At 34.5% G+C, this 13,921-nt stretch overlaps 1 pseudogene; it reads right to left on the bottom strand.

Annotated features, from left to right (window-relative positions):
* Positions 1-12,398: 12,398 nt before the first annotated feature.
* On the bottom strand, positions 12,399-13,319 carry LOC133082119 (14-3-3 protein epsilon-like; annotated as a pseudogene).
* Positions 13,320-13,921: the final 602 nt, after the last annotated feature.

The raw sequence follows: 13,921 nt of genomic DNA, 5'->3' as shown, positions 1-13,921 counted from the left end.
ATCACTCTGATAGTGGTAGAACCTGGATTGGATCCTGTAGCTCCTGATTGCTAGTCTGGTAAGATACCCCACATAACCAGACAGTTTCCCAGTTTCCCTCCCAGTGTGGGCGATGATTACCCAAACATGATCTGTAATACAAACTTCTGTTTATGGAATATGTTGTCTTTCTCTTGAAGATGAAACAGTGCATATTTCAAGACCAAAGAGAACCACATCTTTTCCCTAATGGTCTTCTCTGACCACTATATTTTCATGTTCAAGAATTATGAATTGAACAAACCTGATATTTAGTATTAAAGTGTTTCCCATTATTCACCTATTGATTCAAGGTTTCTTAATGGTATAATTCATTTTTATTCCAAAGCACTTTAACCATGAACTCCCAGGAACAACAATATTAAATCTAAAAATAGGAAAATTTTTAAATGCATAATTTGTCAAACTCCTATCCAGAGAAATATTGATTTTGAGTACTTGTCCATAAAATATTTCTCAGTATATACTACTAGGGTTTAAGTGCAAATCTCTTTCAGTGCTTTTTGCATTTTATTAAGGACCAAAATTCAGTCTCCTAAAATTTGTTGGTCTGATGCATATATTCTCATATTATTTGTTATTGTGTATGCTTCCTCTCTTCTCAGCTAGATTATACACTTTTCTAAGTGTAGGAATCACTTCATCAAACCTTTCTTGTATTCTTCCCTGCACCAAAACACAGGATATGTCACATAGTCAGTGTTCCATATATAGTTCTAGAATGAACAGATTTATTACTTATCTCCAAGACAATGGCTATATAGTTTCTTTGGAGGACACAGGCTTCGGAGACAGAAAATATTGGATAAACAGATACAAATTCACCAGCTTTGTGATCTTACAGAAATTACTTGACAAAGCTGATACTCAGTTTCTCACCTATAGTACAGAGAACAATATCAATGATTCTAAATTACTTCAGAAGCTTGTTGTAAAACGAGATAACATCCGCGAATTATCTATCTCTCACATTTCCTGCTTTACGCAATGGACATAAGCAATAAATATTCACTCCCTTTTCTCTGTTTTTTTAATTTGAATCAAATAATTACAGAAATGACCTGGAAAGACCCTAACAAAAACAAAAAAATATCATGCCATAGAATCATGCAGAACAAGTTAAATCCAGATAATAATATTATCCTCACAAAACTAATGGGAGGACTGAGAATAATGTAAGTAAAATAATTACTGCAGTGCCTAGTTCGAAGTAGATGCTTAACACATGATATTATTTATTGTTGGAGTATTTTATTCAACCAAAGTTCCTCATTAGTCTGAACTCAACTTTTAATACATTCATCAGTTCTAAATTATAATTGAGAGGTAATATTGCCTAACTATATTTATGATATATCCATGGCAGTATCTGTAGACGCTTGCACATAAAGTATTTATTCTCAGCCTATATTAGTGTGTCCTCTGGATTGCTGTTCAATAGAGACAAAGGCCACCACCAAATATACTCCTAAAGGAGAAGGATGGGCACAGTGCCGGGACCACAACAAAGGGAAAATGAAAACACTGGGGATGAGAAATCTAAGCCTCTATCTTTCCAAACATTCACAAAAACACAGAAAATTGTGTAATCAGCTCCAATGTCCACATGACCCAGTTTCAAAGTTCAGCAAAATTTTGCCAATTCTGTTTTCTGTATCAGGTCCTAACTCTGTATGTGTGGGTGTTGGAATATTTTAAAGATAATAATAGGCATCATGTCATTTCAGCCACAAATTCTTCAGTCTGCATGATATAGACATTTTACTAACATAAATACCATACCATTATTGCAGTCCCCCAATAATGTTAATTCCACACTATCATCTAATACTCAGTCCATATTTAAATTGATCTGATTTTCTCAAAATGTTTTTACAGTAGATTTTTTCCAATCGGGATTCCAACATCGTCTATACATTACATTTAGTTGATGTTTCTCCTAAGTCTCTTTTATTCTAAAAGAGTCATTTCCTTTTCTTTGGGAATCTGAGTTGTAATGTGGGTAAATGTGTGACCATAATTCACAGATGTTGCCTGGAGCTGGAAAGGCAGAAAGCAAGTTAGTATGGCTCATTGTAGATGCTCAGATACGGTGACCATTACACACTATTCAGTGAACAGTAACAAACACTAAAAAAGAGTTGACTGTACCTGCTGGACGTGAATATAAGTTAGAGTCTGTCATACAGAGTGAAGTAAGTCAGAAAGAGAAAAACAAATACAGTATGCTAACACATATATATGGAATCTAAGGGGGAAAAAAAAAAGTCATGAAGAACCTAGTGGCAAGACGGGAATAAACACGCAGACCTACTAGAGAATGGACTTGAGGACATGGGGATGGGGAAGGGTAAGCTGGGATGAAGTGAGAGAGTGTCATGGACATATATACACTACCAAATGTAAAATAGATAGCTAGTGGGAAGCAGCCACATAGCACAGGGAGATCAGCTCGGTGCTTTGTGACCACCTAGAGGGGTGGGATGGGGAGGGTGGGAGGGAGGGAGATGCAAGAGGGAAGAGATATGGGAACATATGTATATGTATAACTGATTCACTTTGTTATAAAGCAGAAACTAACACTCTATTGTAAAGCAATTATACTCCAATAAAGATGTTTAAAAAAAAAAAAGAACAGAAAAACCAACTAAAAGCCATCTTATTTTCATTGCTTAAGCTCAATCCTGTGTATCACGGTTGCTTTACTGCTCTACTCCACTTTTCAAAAGGTAAATGACATTCTCTAGAGTCATACAGGATGCATCATTGAAATGGTTAATGTACTAGTGATTTAAAAAAAATCAGTTTCTTTCTTTCCTGCAGGACTGTCCTCTGGAGAAACTTTGCTCCAAGCTTTTATTCTGCAGCATGATCCAGAGCTTATTCTTCCATAAAAATTTTAGCTTCAAGGCGAAATTAGCTGATAAACTCTAAAATGATCTGTACTTTTCACTGTTTAACACATTAAAACATTTTCCTTAACCATTCTCTATTGCTCTTTAGCTTGTAAAGGCTTGACAATGTCCTGAATGATATTATTAATCTGAATCATGAAGTTTGCTGCAAAATGAGTTAATAGTCATTGTATTCACAGCTCCTCATAGGAGCAGATTCTTAGAGGTAAGCAAAGTTCATCCTTAGAAGAACAGTTGTTTTTGGACCACTAGAATATCACTTAGTACAGAAATTGAATTTACACTTTAAAAATCCACACTAGTGTTTTATATTCCCTTAGCTTACATCATTTATCCAATGTATCTTATTCTTCATCAAATATTTCTTTTAGGTTTACTCTCATTCTGGCATTCAAAGTTCTCAAAAATCTCACTCAGGTGGAATTTCTGTGAAGCTAATATAGAATGTAATCTCTGGGTCCTTCACTTGCATGGGCCCCTTTCCAGCCCTGGCAGGGCCTTAGCAATGTATTCATATAGCCATACATTTCTGAAAAATTTGCAAAATTATCATACTTTAACTATATTCAGTTAAGACCACTGTCGCATTCCACTCTGATTTTGCTCCATGTCAGATGTCATTAGAGGGATCATAGTCATAAGCCTTTTTACAATCTGACTAAGGGACGTTGACAAGCAATCTGAAACTGACAAAGATAACATAAAACTCATAATTTGCCGTTATAATGAGGACATAGATGACAAATGTGTTAATGAGTGCCATCAATTCCAAGAGTGGTAAGATTATTCATTGCCCAAGAAAATTTCATGTGTCAAGAAATCTTTCAGTTTACATATAAAAGAATTTTAATAGTAGTTTTATCAAATTTGACAACAATCCTAAAAAAAATTTATGACATTATTTATAATAAGTTGTGAGGCTGAAAAAGCCTGTTTTAAACTAGCAATGATAAAAATAAATATCTATCACACCACAGGTAAAAAGCAATCATTTCTCTATTTTTTCCTCAGACGTTTATATTATAAAACCATTGTCTTATGAAGAGGCAATCAACAAGTATCAGGCAAAACTTGTATGAAGAAAAGTAGTGTAGAGGTTTTCAAGCCATGATTTAATAAAAATGTTATTTTTCTAGATTTTAAAAATGTTTGTCAGCTTTCTAAAGTTTGAAGTTTGTTGAGTTTTTTTTCTCTTTTAAATATTTTTGTTCATACCAAATATTGCATTCAAAATTTTATAGCATTTCTCTTAAAGAGAGCCCCTGATTATATGAGCTTTAGAGCCCACCAAACCTAGGTGTACCCCTGATCTGACCACTCACTACCCACTTAAAATTATCACCCACTGTTTCCCAGTATGAACCCTCCTCATTAGTTGAGCCAACTGCCACGCATGAAATAAGCCAAGTTCCTTACCATCCCTCAAATATACCATGTTGATACTTGCTTCTACTTTTATTCAGGTTAGCTTGTCAGCCATCCTCAGGGTACCCAACTAAGCAAATATTCTTAAAGAGTTAACTCAAGAGCTATCACCTGTAGGAAGTTTTTCTTGATTTGATCATCCCTCCTCAGATGCAATTAGCCTTTTCTCTGAATCAGCTTTCACTTTACATTAACTTATACAGAGGTTAAGTACTATAAGTCAATCCCTCGCTAGATTGTAATTGTTCTCAGAGCAGGAGGAAGCTCCTTTAGGTGAGTTTTTGCCAGAATGTCCGGTACATTATTTTCCTTACTCTGGGCTTTCAGTTGATGTTGGTTGAATCAGTAGGTGGTGTTTAGTGGAATCGTATTTTTAGAACACAACTGAATTCACCTCTATGAAGCTGTTTTTTCCTGTCTAGTCAAACCCAAATTGATTTCTCCCTTTTTAGAAATTTCCTTTTGCATTATAATCTATATCTTGATAATTTATCGTATAAAAACACCAGTTATTATGTGTTGCCTTCCCATTTGAATTGAGAGTAGAAATCATGACATAGACTTCTTTGGGAGCTCTCCTAGAACCGTGCTATTCAACTGCATTTTTAAGCACAGTTTATTTATTTCTCCACTATAAAATATTCTTCTACCTATTTTCATTTATGATGTAATGTAACATTCACAATCATTGCCATAACTTTCCAACACCTGTATACTCATTTACTTGATATTTTCTCTCAACACACTCATTTTAAATATATATATATATATATATATACACACACACACACACACACACACACTTATATAATTAAAAAGGAAACAGCTGAAATAGAAAGTCAGGATTGATAGCCACAAAAAACAGTTATGATTTCTAGCTTCTGTTAAATCCTGACCCCAAGCCTACTTCCTTTTTATCAAACAGAAAGATTACTAAATGTTAGAAAGATATTAAAGACTCATTAGCACCAAACTGAGACTTGCTCCTTAACATAATCCATTCATTCATATAATTTATATTTGTTGTTTTTCTCCTATATGCCTGGATACTCAAGATACCTGGTTTCATTGGGATCCTACTGGGAGAAGATGGGGGAAAAAAGCAATCAATGCAAATAAATAAACAAGTTAATTTGAGCTAGAACAAATTCACTGAAGAAAATAAAATGGAATAATATAAATGAAATTGACTGGGATGAGAATCATTTTTGATTGGACAATCAGAAAAATTTTTAAAAGATAGCTTTCTCACTGAGTTATTATTTGTAAAGCCTAGGTCTATGTATGATCTGAAATAATCCATGTATACCACCAAGGTACATGTCTTTCATTTTGGCAACCACTAAACCATATTTACATTTTGAAGTAGACAGATTTGAATAAAAGTCTCGTCTCTACCACTTACCAGCTGTGAAATCTTGGCCAAGTTACCTAATCTCTCTAAGCCTCAGTTTCCTTATCAGAAAAATGAGGACAATCAAAATAAAAATCATAGAATTGCTATAAAGAATAAATAAGAGAAATGAATTCATATACTTCACAGAGTGCCTGGTACATCATAAGCAGCCTTTTGCAAAAGTCCTATGGCAATTTCACCATTTGGCAATTGTCAGGTCCTTTTGATAAATAAAAGGAGCCCTTGGTAGTTAGAAGTTGGCAGAAGCTGTACATTTCCTACCCCAAAACCTCACTACCAGATGGTATGCTTCATTGAAGACAGGTTTTTGACCAAATTCTGTCATGTGTACAAATATTTATAAGCACAAAACATTCATAATTGCATGTAGCTCAGGTTAATTGCCACTCTGACTGAGACACACAGACTGACACTTTGCAGCAATATTTACTTTGGGCAGATGCTATGATATTTCTACAGCAGGAATAACCAATATGGTAGTCTTGTAATGTGGTAGAGTCCTCTGTGAAGTAGAGGGATACCAGATCAGTGGGGTTCTAGGTATCGAGCTCTACACAGAGGATTATAGGTTGCTGGGCTTGCCAGATTCTTCTACATGGTTCTCATAAGGATAGTGAGACCTGTATTACCTTTCCAACCAGCCTTCTCTCTTGAACACCACTAATGAAACATATTTCTAATATCTCTTATTCTAATTACAAACTCTCTGGTGTAGATTTTGATAAAAATATTGAAAATGCTAAATAACTATTTTTGTTTTGTTGATTCCAACTTAAGGTACCTCAAGTGCTAATTAACTGCGCTTACAATGAAGTCATAATTTGTACACATTTATATCACACTGTGTATATTGAAGTATTTTTAAAGTAAAATACTCCATAATATAACAGCTCAATAATATTAGCTGTTATTTTCAGTATAATAAAAGTATAGGTAGAACTTTTGTTGTGACAATTAGAACTAGTTTAAAGAAATATCCAATTACCCTATTATTGGATAATTATCTATTGTTCACATCCCTAATGACTGTGAAAGTAACCAAGGCTTTTAGGAAGAACTGATTAACTCTTTCTGGTCACCAGTTAACCAGAATATTAACCTTCATGAACCTACAAACCATGTTGGATAAAAAGTAGGTGTTTAATATATCCTTAATTTTGTATACATGAGAACAGCCCCAAAATACTAATTATTGGTATTATTATGATGACTGCTAGTATTTTAAATGGAAAGAAAAATGAAAATTAATAATTCTTTCACGATTTTCCTTCTAGTTTTACTTGTTTGTAGTAGAAACAGCAAGGTGTACAAAAGAAATATAAAAAGCATTCAACCCATCTTTGCCACTGATGAACTGTGTGATTATACACAAGTCACAGCTTCCATGCTTCAGTTCCTTCATCTATAAAGTATGGATCATACCCATTTCCCCTAACTGGCAGGGATGTTTTGAAAAGAAAATGAAGTTATACATGAGGATAGGTATCGACAAATTTTAAAGCACTGTACTAATATAGGCTGCTATTATTACTAGTATTTTTATTTTGGCTTGATTCCTAATCAGAGAGTGTAATAAGACAAGAGCCAATGATAATAGAGCCAATAATAATAGCATTAGTGACAGTAGTCCAATTAGACAACAGTGGATGGCAGAAGGTAGACTATAAAAATATATCAACATATATAGAAGTCATTCATTTTTCATAAATGTCAAAATGAAAGAAATTCTTTTTTCTTCAACTGAGGAGCTGATGCTTTTATTTATAGACCTGCAATAAACTATTCACTAGTTTTTTTAGCTCCAACTATTTATATTTATATTCAAAACATTAGCAGATGCGTTTTCTTGATATTTTTGAGTTCTCTTTGAGTACACTCTAAGGACCAATCTTGTAGGATAGGTAGCTGCCTATAAGCTAGGCTTTTGAAAGCTCAGAAGGTTCTTAAGAATATTTTGACTGGATTAGGTATTCCCTTACACTGGAGGAGAAATATATTAGTAACCATACTGTAGGGATTTAATTGTTAATTTGATGTCACTGTCCAGGAAGCAAGTGTCCTGAGATATTGATGATAATGGAATGGGTGAAAAAATTGCAGAGAGAGCTCTAAAGTGATGTCTTAGTCTAGTAAAATGTAAGGGAAGTAGAGGAAGAGAGAAGGGCCAGCAGAGGACTGCTTGAGAATACCAACAGATGGGATGAAGAGATGGGGTGAACAGAGGACCAACTTGACATACTTCACCATTTTTCTTGAAATAAACTTTGAAAACAGAATTCAGTAATCAGTTGACTCAAAAACTCAATTTGCCTCTGTTTCAAAGAGGGGATCTGCCTTGAGAGTCCCCAGGCATCCAGAGATAGGTAGGCTATCTCAGGATGAAAAAGCTCTCAATAAAAACTTTACTTCCTCTACAATTTGGCCTCTAGTCAACCTTGTAAAAATGTATTACATAGAAAATATTATCGCATTAAAACTCATCAAGTAATGCTCTGTGTGAAGCCAGATATTTTTCAATTCAATAACCACCTACTAATGGCTGTGATAAAATTGTAAGATATACAGGGTAAAAAAGCAGAGGGTTCTTAATCTCCAGGAACTCACGTATCTTATAATCCTCTCTTAGTATTGCTCATTTGTAGGCACTTATATCTTCATCCTGCAGGATCTGGAATCAACCCTGACCAAGACAAACTGTACATAAGGAGAAATATCTCTATCACTGAGTGATATTTTGAATTAGTCCTGCTGCTGTAAGTCAAATATCTAATATCCCTAAACTTTCCTTTTAAACCATATGTGTCCAATTTGTGCTACTGAACAAGTCTTGGTTTCTGATTATTCATTTGTTCATTGGAACTGAAGCCTTGTTTGGACCCTAAATACTAGATACTAGAGCATGTTTGGGGCCTTGAAAAACTTTCTACATGTTGCCAATTACCTTTCTCTATATTTCCTCCATCTTCAAGGTTCTTGCTCAAAATTGAATATACCACCTACAGCCATATCCTACTACAATAAATCTGAAATTGTCAATCACCACTTTCTGAAGGCTCTTGTTTCTGTAACCTTACACACCAGATCTGATTCCCTAGGACTCCACTGACAGCCAAGTTCAAGCACAGCTTAACCACATTTGACTGAATGTTCTAATTTAAACTATTGATTGTCCCTCTCAGGAATTAGTCTTATGATTTTGTCAGCAAATCATCCCCATTTTACTTGTTTACCTATGCTTCCACCACTAGCTTTGAAGTCGAACCTAACTGGGTTATCACAGTCACCTTAATAGTTATCTTCCTATTCTTAATCACAATATGTACACAAATTTTCTACTATGCCCTATCACTCTTGCAATCCAAAAGTGTACATAAGTTTTTTTCTTCATATCTTCTAAACAGAAGATTAATTTATAACCACCTGTTATTTTTAAGAAATACCTACAATGAATGTACTGATATCTTAAAGAAAGTAACAAGAAAGGAAGGAAGGGAAATAGGAAGGGAGGGAGGGAGGGAGAGATAGAGAAGAAGGAGGGAGGAAAGGAAGAAGAAAGGAAGGAAGAAAAGTTGAAATTAACCACAGTGAGAAACTCAGTATTTTGGCTTGTTGGCTTGGACCTCCAAGTATAATTCAAACAAAACATAAAATCCTACAATATGTGACACTAATGTGAAAATTTCTCCCTTGATGCAAACCCTCTTTGGTATTTTTCAGCTGGAACTAAAAAGCACACTACTCTCTAACTGTGCAAGGAACACACTTATGATGCTACATAAGACACCATTAATGCAGAAATAAAATTTTTTAACGTTAAAAATTTATATTTGTGATTTACATTAATTTCCATAGCATAGTACATGGCATTGTTTGTTCTTATGATTAAAGAACTTATCTTAAAAACACTGCCCTAGATGGCAGAGGAGAAAATGCTAGCACAAGTAGGAACACAAAACATAAAGGTGTAAATTGCATTCAAAAGTCAAGTCTAGAAAAAGAGGTTAGAAAACAAATCTCATATTACTCTTTAAGATCTGAATTGAAGTGTAATTATAAGATAATGAAAGTTATTTTCTTGTGTGATACATCAACTGGCTCTGACAGCAGCTCCCAAAATTAAAATCCACCCAGATTTGCAGCAATGTCAATAATGCTAGAGTATGTGTATGGTCTTACAAGGTAACTGTGTGGACAACATATTTTTTAGTTATGTTTCAATTACACTGGTTTACTAAACATCACCCCATAAACCATTAAATGGTGTAAACAAAGACACAGAAAGTATACATGGACAAGAATATAAGCTCCTACTCTCATGTGAAATTGTAAAACTATCAATTTCAAAGTCATGTAAAAATTAGGAAAGTTTCACAAGAAAAATATATTGAGACTAAATAATTCATATTCTGTTATATTTTACACCTTTAGTTCTCCTTCTTAGAACTACTTAGTGTAAGCTAAAGTAAAGATGGTTTGTAAAAGTAAGATTCTAAGGTGGTAGCCAAGAAAACGTCACTTTGTTTATGGACAAAAGACTAATTATGACTGTAAAATAACCAAAGTAGAGAGTAGGATACATTTCAAGAAAGAAACTGGTTTTAAGTACAGGTTCATAATATCTCTCCTTCCCAAAGGGAGCTTAAAAAGGGTAAGAAAGATTAAAGTATCATTGAAATTAAGACAATATCTCAATCGCATAACACAACTCTGAGAAATATCATCCAGATATAAAACATTTTGAATGAAATTAAAAGAATATACTAAGAATCAACTACAGAGAGGCCAATATAATTTGTTAGGATATAAGCAGAAGAAAGTATGAAAAAAACTCCATTTTTCAAACTGAATGGACAACTGAGAGTATTATGTTGGCCAGGGAAACAAATTGAGGAAATATAATAGTAATGTTAAAATGCAATTAAAGTAGAAAATTGCCTATTTTTTTAGTAGTAAAAACTAAGCTACTAGAATGGAAGACAAGAGCAAGTACATAACAGATAATGCATTAAGGGACAAAGAAGAAAACCCATTAAGAAAAAAAAAGGATATTCATAAAATGGGGATTCAAGACTCTAGATAATTGATATGACTGATGAAAGAAAACATATATAGCAATAACAAAAAAAATATTCACAAGTCTAAAAGAAGAAAATGTTCCAGAAATGACAAAAGTCCTGATTCTGCAAAGCAAAAGGCTTCACTATCAAAACAAATTTATAATGGCAAAAAAATCCAGATATTCCTCGTTATATAACTTTTGAGATGGAGAAGGAATATTACACCTACCCAGATATAAGAAGGTTACTTGCTGTAGCATTAAGATATTTTTGGCTGCAAGTAAAGGAATATATAGTTTAAAGTGGTTTTAAAAATAGGTGTTTCAATTCTTGTTGGTTTTTCATTTGTTTTTGTTTTTATTTCCCGCACATTACAAGAAATCTGAAAGAGGCTGTTTCACAGTTGGTACAGTGGCTTAATGATATCCACAAGGATCTGTGGCCCTTTGTATCCTTTCACATGACCATCCGCAGCAGTAAGACTTTTGTCTTCAGTTTTGTTCTCTCATGGTCACTTAGCTATTGCATCATCCCTCATCGTGTCCTCACACAACCACACCCAAAAGCAGGAATAGAGAGTAGATACTGTCTCCTCATTTGTCTTATTTATTTATTTATTTGACTAGAGATTTTATTTTAGAAATACAGAGGATGGTGGTGCAATAATATTTGACATTTTAAATTAAGGTTTGCTTCATTTAAGTTTAATATTAATTCCATGCTGTGTTTCAGTAAGAACAATACCGATTTTCTGTATCTGTGGATCCAGTCAGACATCCAGTAGTACAAATTAACTGAACAAAAGAAGTTAAGCGATTGAATGGCTGAGGAACTCATTTCCCCAGAGGAAGAGGGAAGGAGAAGAAACAAAGAATATAACAGGCATGCAGCCTTTTCCATACCACCTTCGATGCTAACCTGCTTCAGAGGGAGAGTGAAAGCAGGCAAGAATGAGCAGCCATAGATTGTTGGACTGTTACCAGCATCATGTTTTTCAGCAACATTTCAGCAGAGTTTGAAGCACTTTTTTACAGTAAGACCATTACAACAAACTCTCCAAAGGACCTTTAACCACCTCAAGCTAACACCCAATTAATTTTAAACATCGGTATAAAATTCAATTTAAACAACTAGAAAAAGGAAAAATGATACCACTTATGCCTCTAGAGTGTGATTAACCTCTCTCTTAGCTGTTTGCATCACCTAGAAGTCTAATCGCTTTTGAATGTAATTTCCATTTCTAATGGTGATCTTGCCACATCTGGCAGGAGATGATACAGTAATGCTGAAAAAGCCTCTATGTAGTCCTATTAGTGTCTTAAAGAACCTAAAAACTGGAACCAGTAAAATGCACAGAAATTCACTCTTGCCTTTAAGAACATTTGAAAACTGTTTTTTTAAAAAAAACAGGGCAGAGCCTAAATTCTGAAACCAAATGTAGAAGTCAGATTTGGTGGTTCTCACTGACCATGAGGAATTTCCTACGTGGTGGGATGGGAAGGAATAGGGTGGCTAGGGATGGTTTTTCTTGTTGGCTTTTAGGTCTCACTGATTTTCATCTTCCACATCCTGCAAAAATTCTTTATTCTACTCTTCACCATCACCCTGCATGTCTGAATTCAATAGTGTCAGATTATCACATAACAACTGCATGATGTGTAGAGTCCTTATAGCTTTCTTCACTCAGCATATCCAGTTCTGCAGTTGCATCGAGAGTTGATTTTGCCAACCTGCAGGCATGCTCAGGGAAATTAAGAATTTCATAGTAGGAAAAAAAGAAGCATATTCACAGATATAGAGAACAAACCAGTGGTTACCAGTGCGGGGGGTGGGGGGGTTGGGGGAGTGGGAGGTACAAACTACTGAGTGTAAGATAGGCAAAGGATGTATTATACAACACGGTGAATAGAGCCAACATTTTGTAATGACTGTAAATGGAAAGTAATCTTTAAAATTTGTATAAAAATAAAAGAATTTCATAGTAAAATACAGTAAAATTGAGAGCAAGACCTAAGTAAACGGGATGTGTTGGTGGAAGTTCTGTCATTGCAATATCATTAGCAGCTTTAAAGCTACTAGGCTGTTCTTTGCAGCCTCCTTCCTGTGGCAAATTCAGCCAGATACCTGTGATAGTCCCTTTTCATTTTATAATAGAAAACCTTAGACTCGCCAGTGTTAGCTGCTGGAATGAGGTGTTTGTCTGGTATATCCAAACTGTAACAACAGATTAACCTTAACTCAATCTCGACCATTTGTCAATATTTCTAAATCATTTTCAGTTTTTTTACTCCTTCTTAGTTTCTTCTTTCTGTTTAATGCTGCTGATTATTCTCCAGGAGACTCTTCTAGCTTCAATCACAATTTTATATACAACAGATAGAAACTACTTTCTTCATTAATTCCATCCTATCATTCAGCCTCCTTGGCCAGCTTCCTTGTGTATACCAGATTCTCCTGATCATGCATAGTGCAGCAGCTACAGTGGGGCCTGTGCAACAGATGGAAGTGGATAGGATCTCTCTCTCAGCCTCCTGCTCTGCATCCAGGCAGCCCAATTATCTCTTTTATTAGTGAGGAAACTCTTTCTTAGAACACTCCAGCAAAATTCTCCTTACATCTCTTCACTTCAACAAGGCCATATTACTACACTCTAGCTATAAGGGAGACTGGGGAAGTGATTTTCTGCATTTCCATGCTCTATAATCAAAGATGGGACTCTGACAGCAAGTAAGCAGTAAAAGGGGATTGGCTAATGGGTAGGCGACTCAAAGTGTCTACTATAGTCATTTACCAAGGGAAGAAAGTGATTGAGCTATTCTTAGATTTTCAACATCACCAGATGCCAAATATAGAAATAATGTCAGATGAATTTTTATAAATGATATATATACATATGTATACATATATATACATATACATGTAAAATATACATATACATACACAATATACATATATGTACATAAAACTACACAAATCATAAATGTATATAATTTAATGAATTTTCACACAATGAATATACTTAATGAAATCTGCATCCAGATCTTAATTGTGACTAATCTACTGAAAAG

This window comes from Eubalaena glacialis, chromosome X (assembly GCF_028564815.1).
Source record: "Eubalaena glacialis isolate mEubGla1 chromosome X, mEubGla1.1.hap2.+ XY, whole genome shotgun sequence".
Lineage (NCBI taxonomy): Eukaryota > Metazoa > Chordata > Mammalia > Artiodactyla > Balaenidae > Eubalaena > Eubalaena glacialis.
The sequence above is the reverse complement of the archived record's forward strand: the minus strand, read 5'-3'. Positions and strand labels throughout refer to the sequence as shown.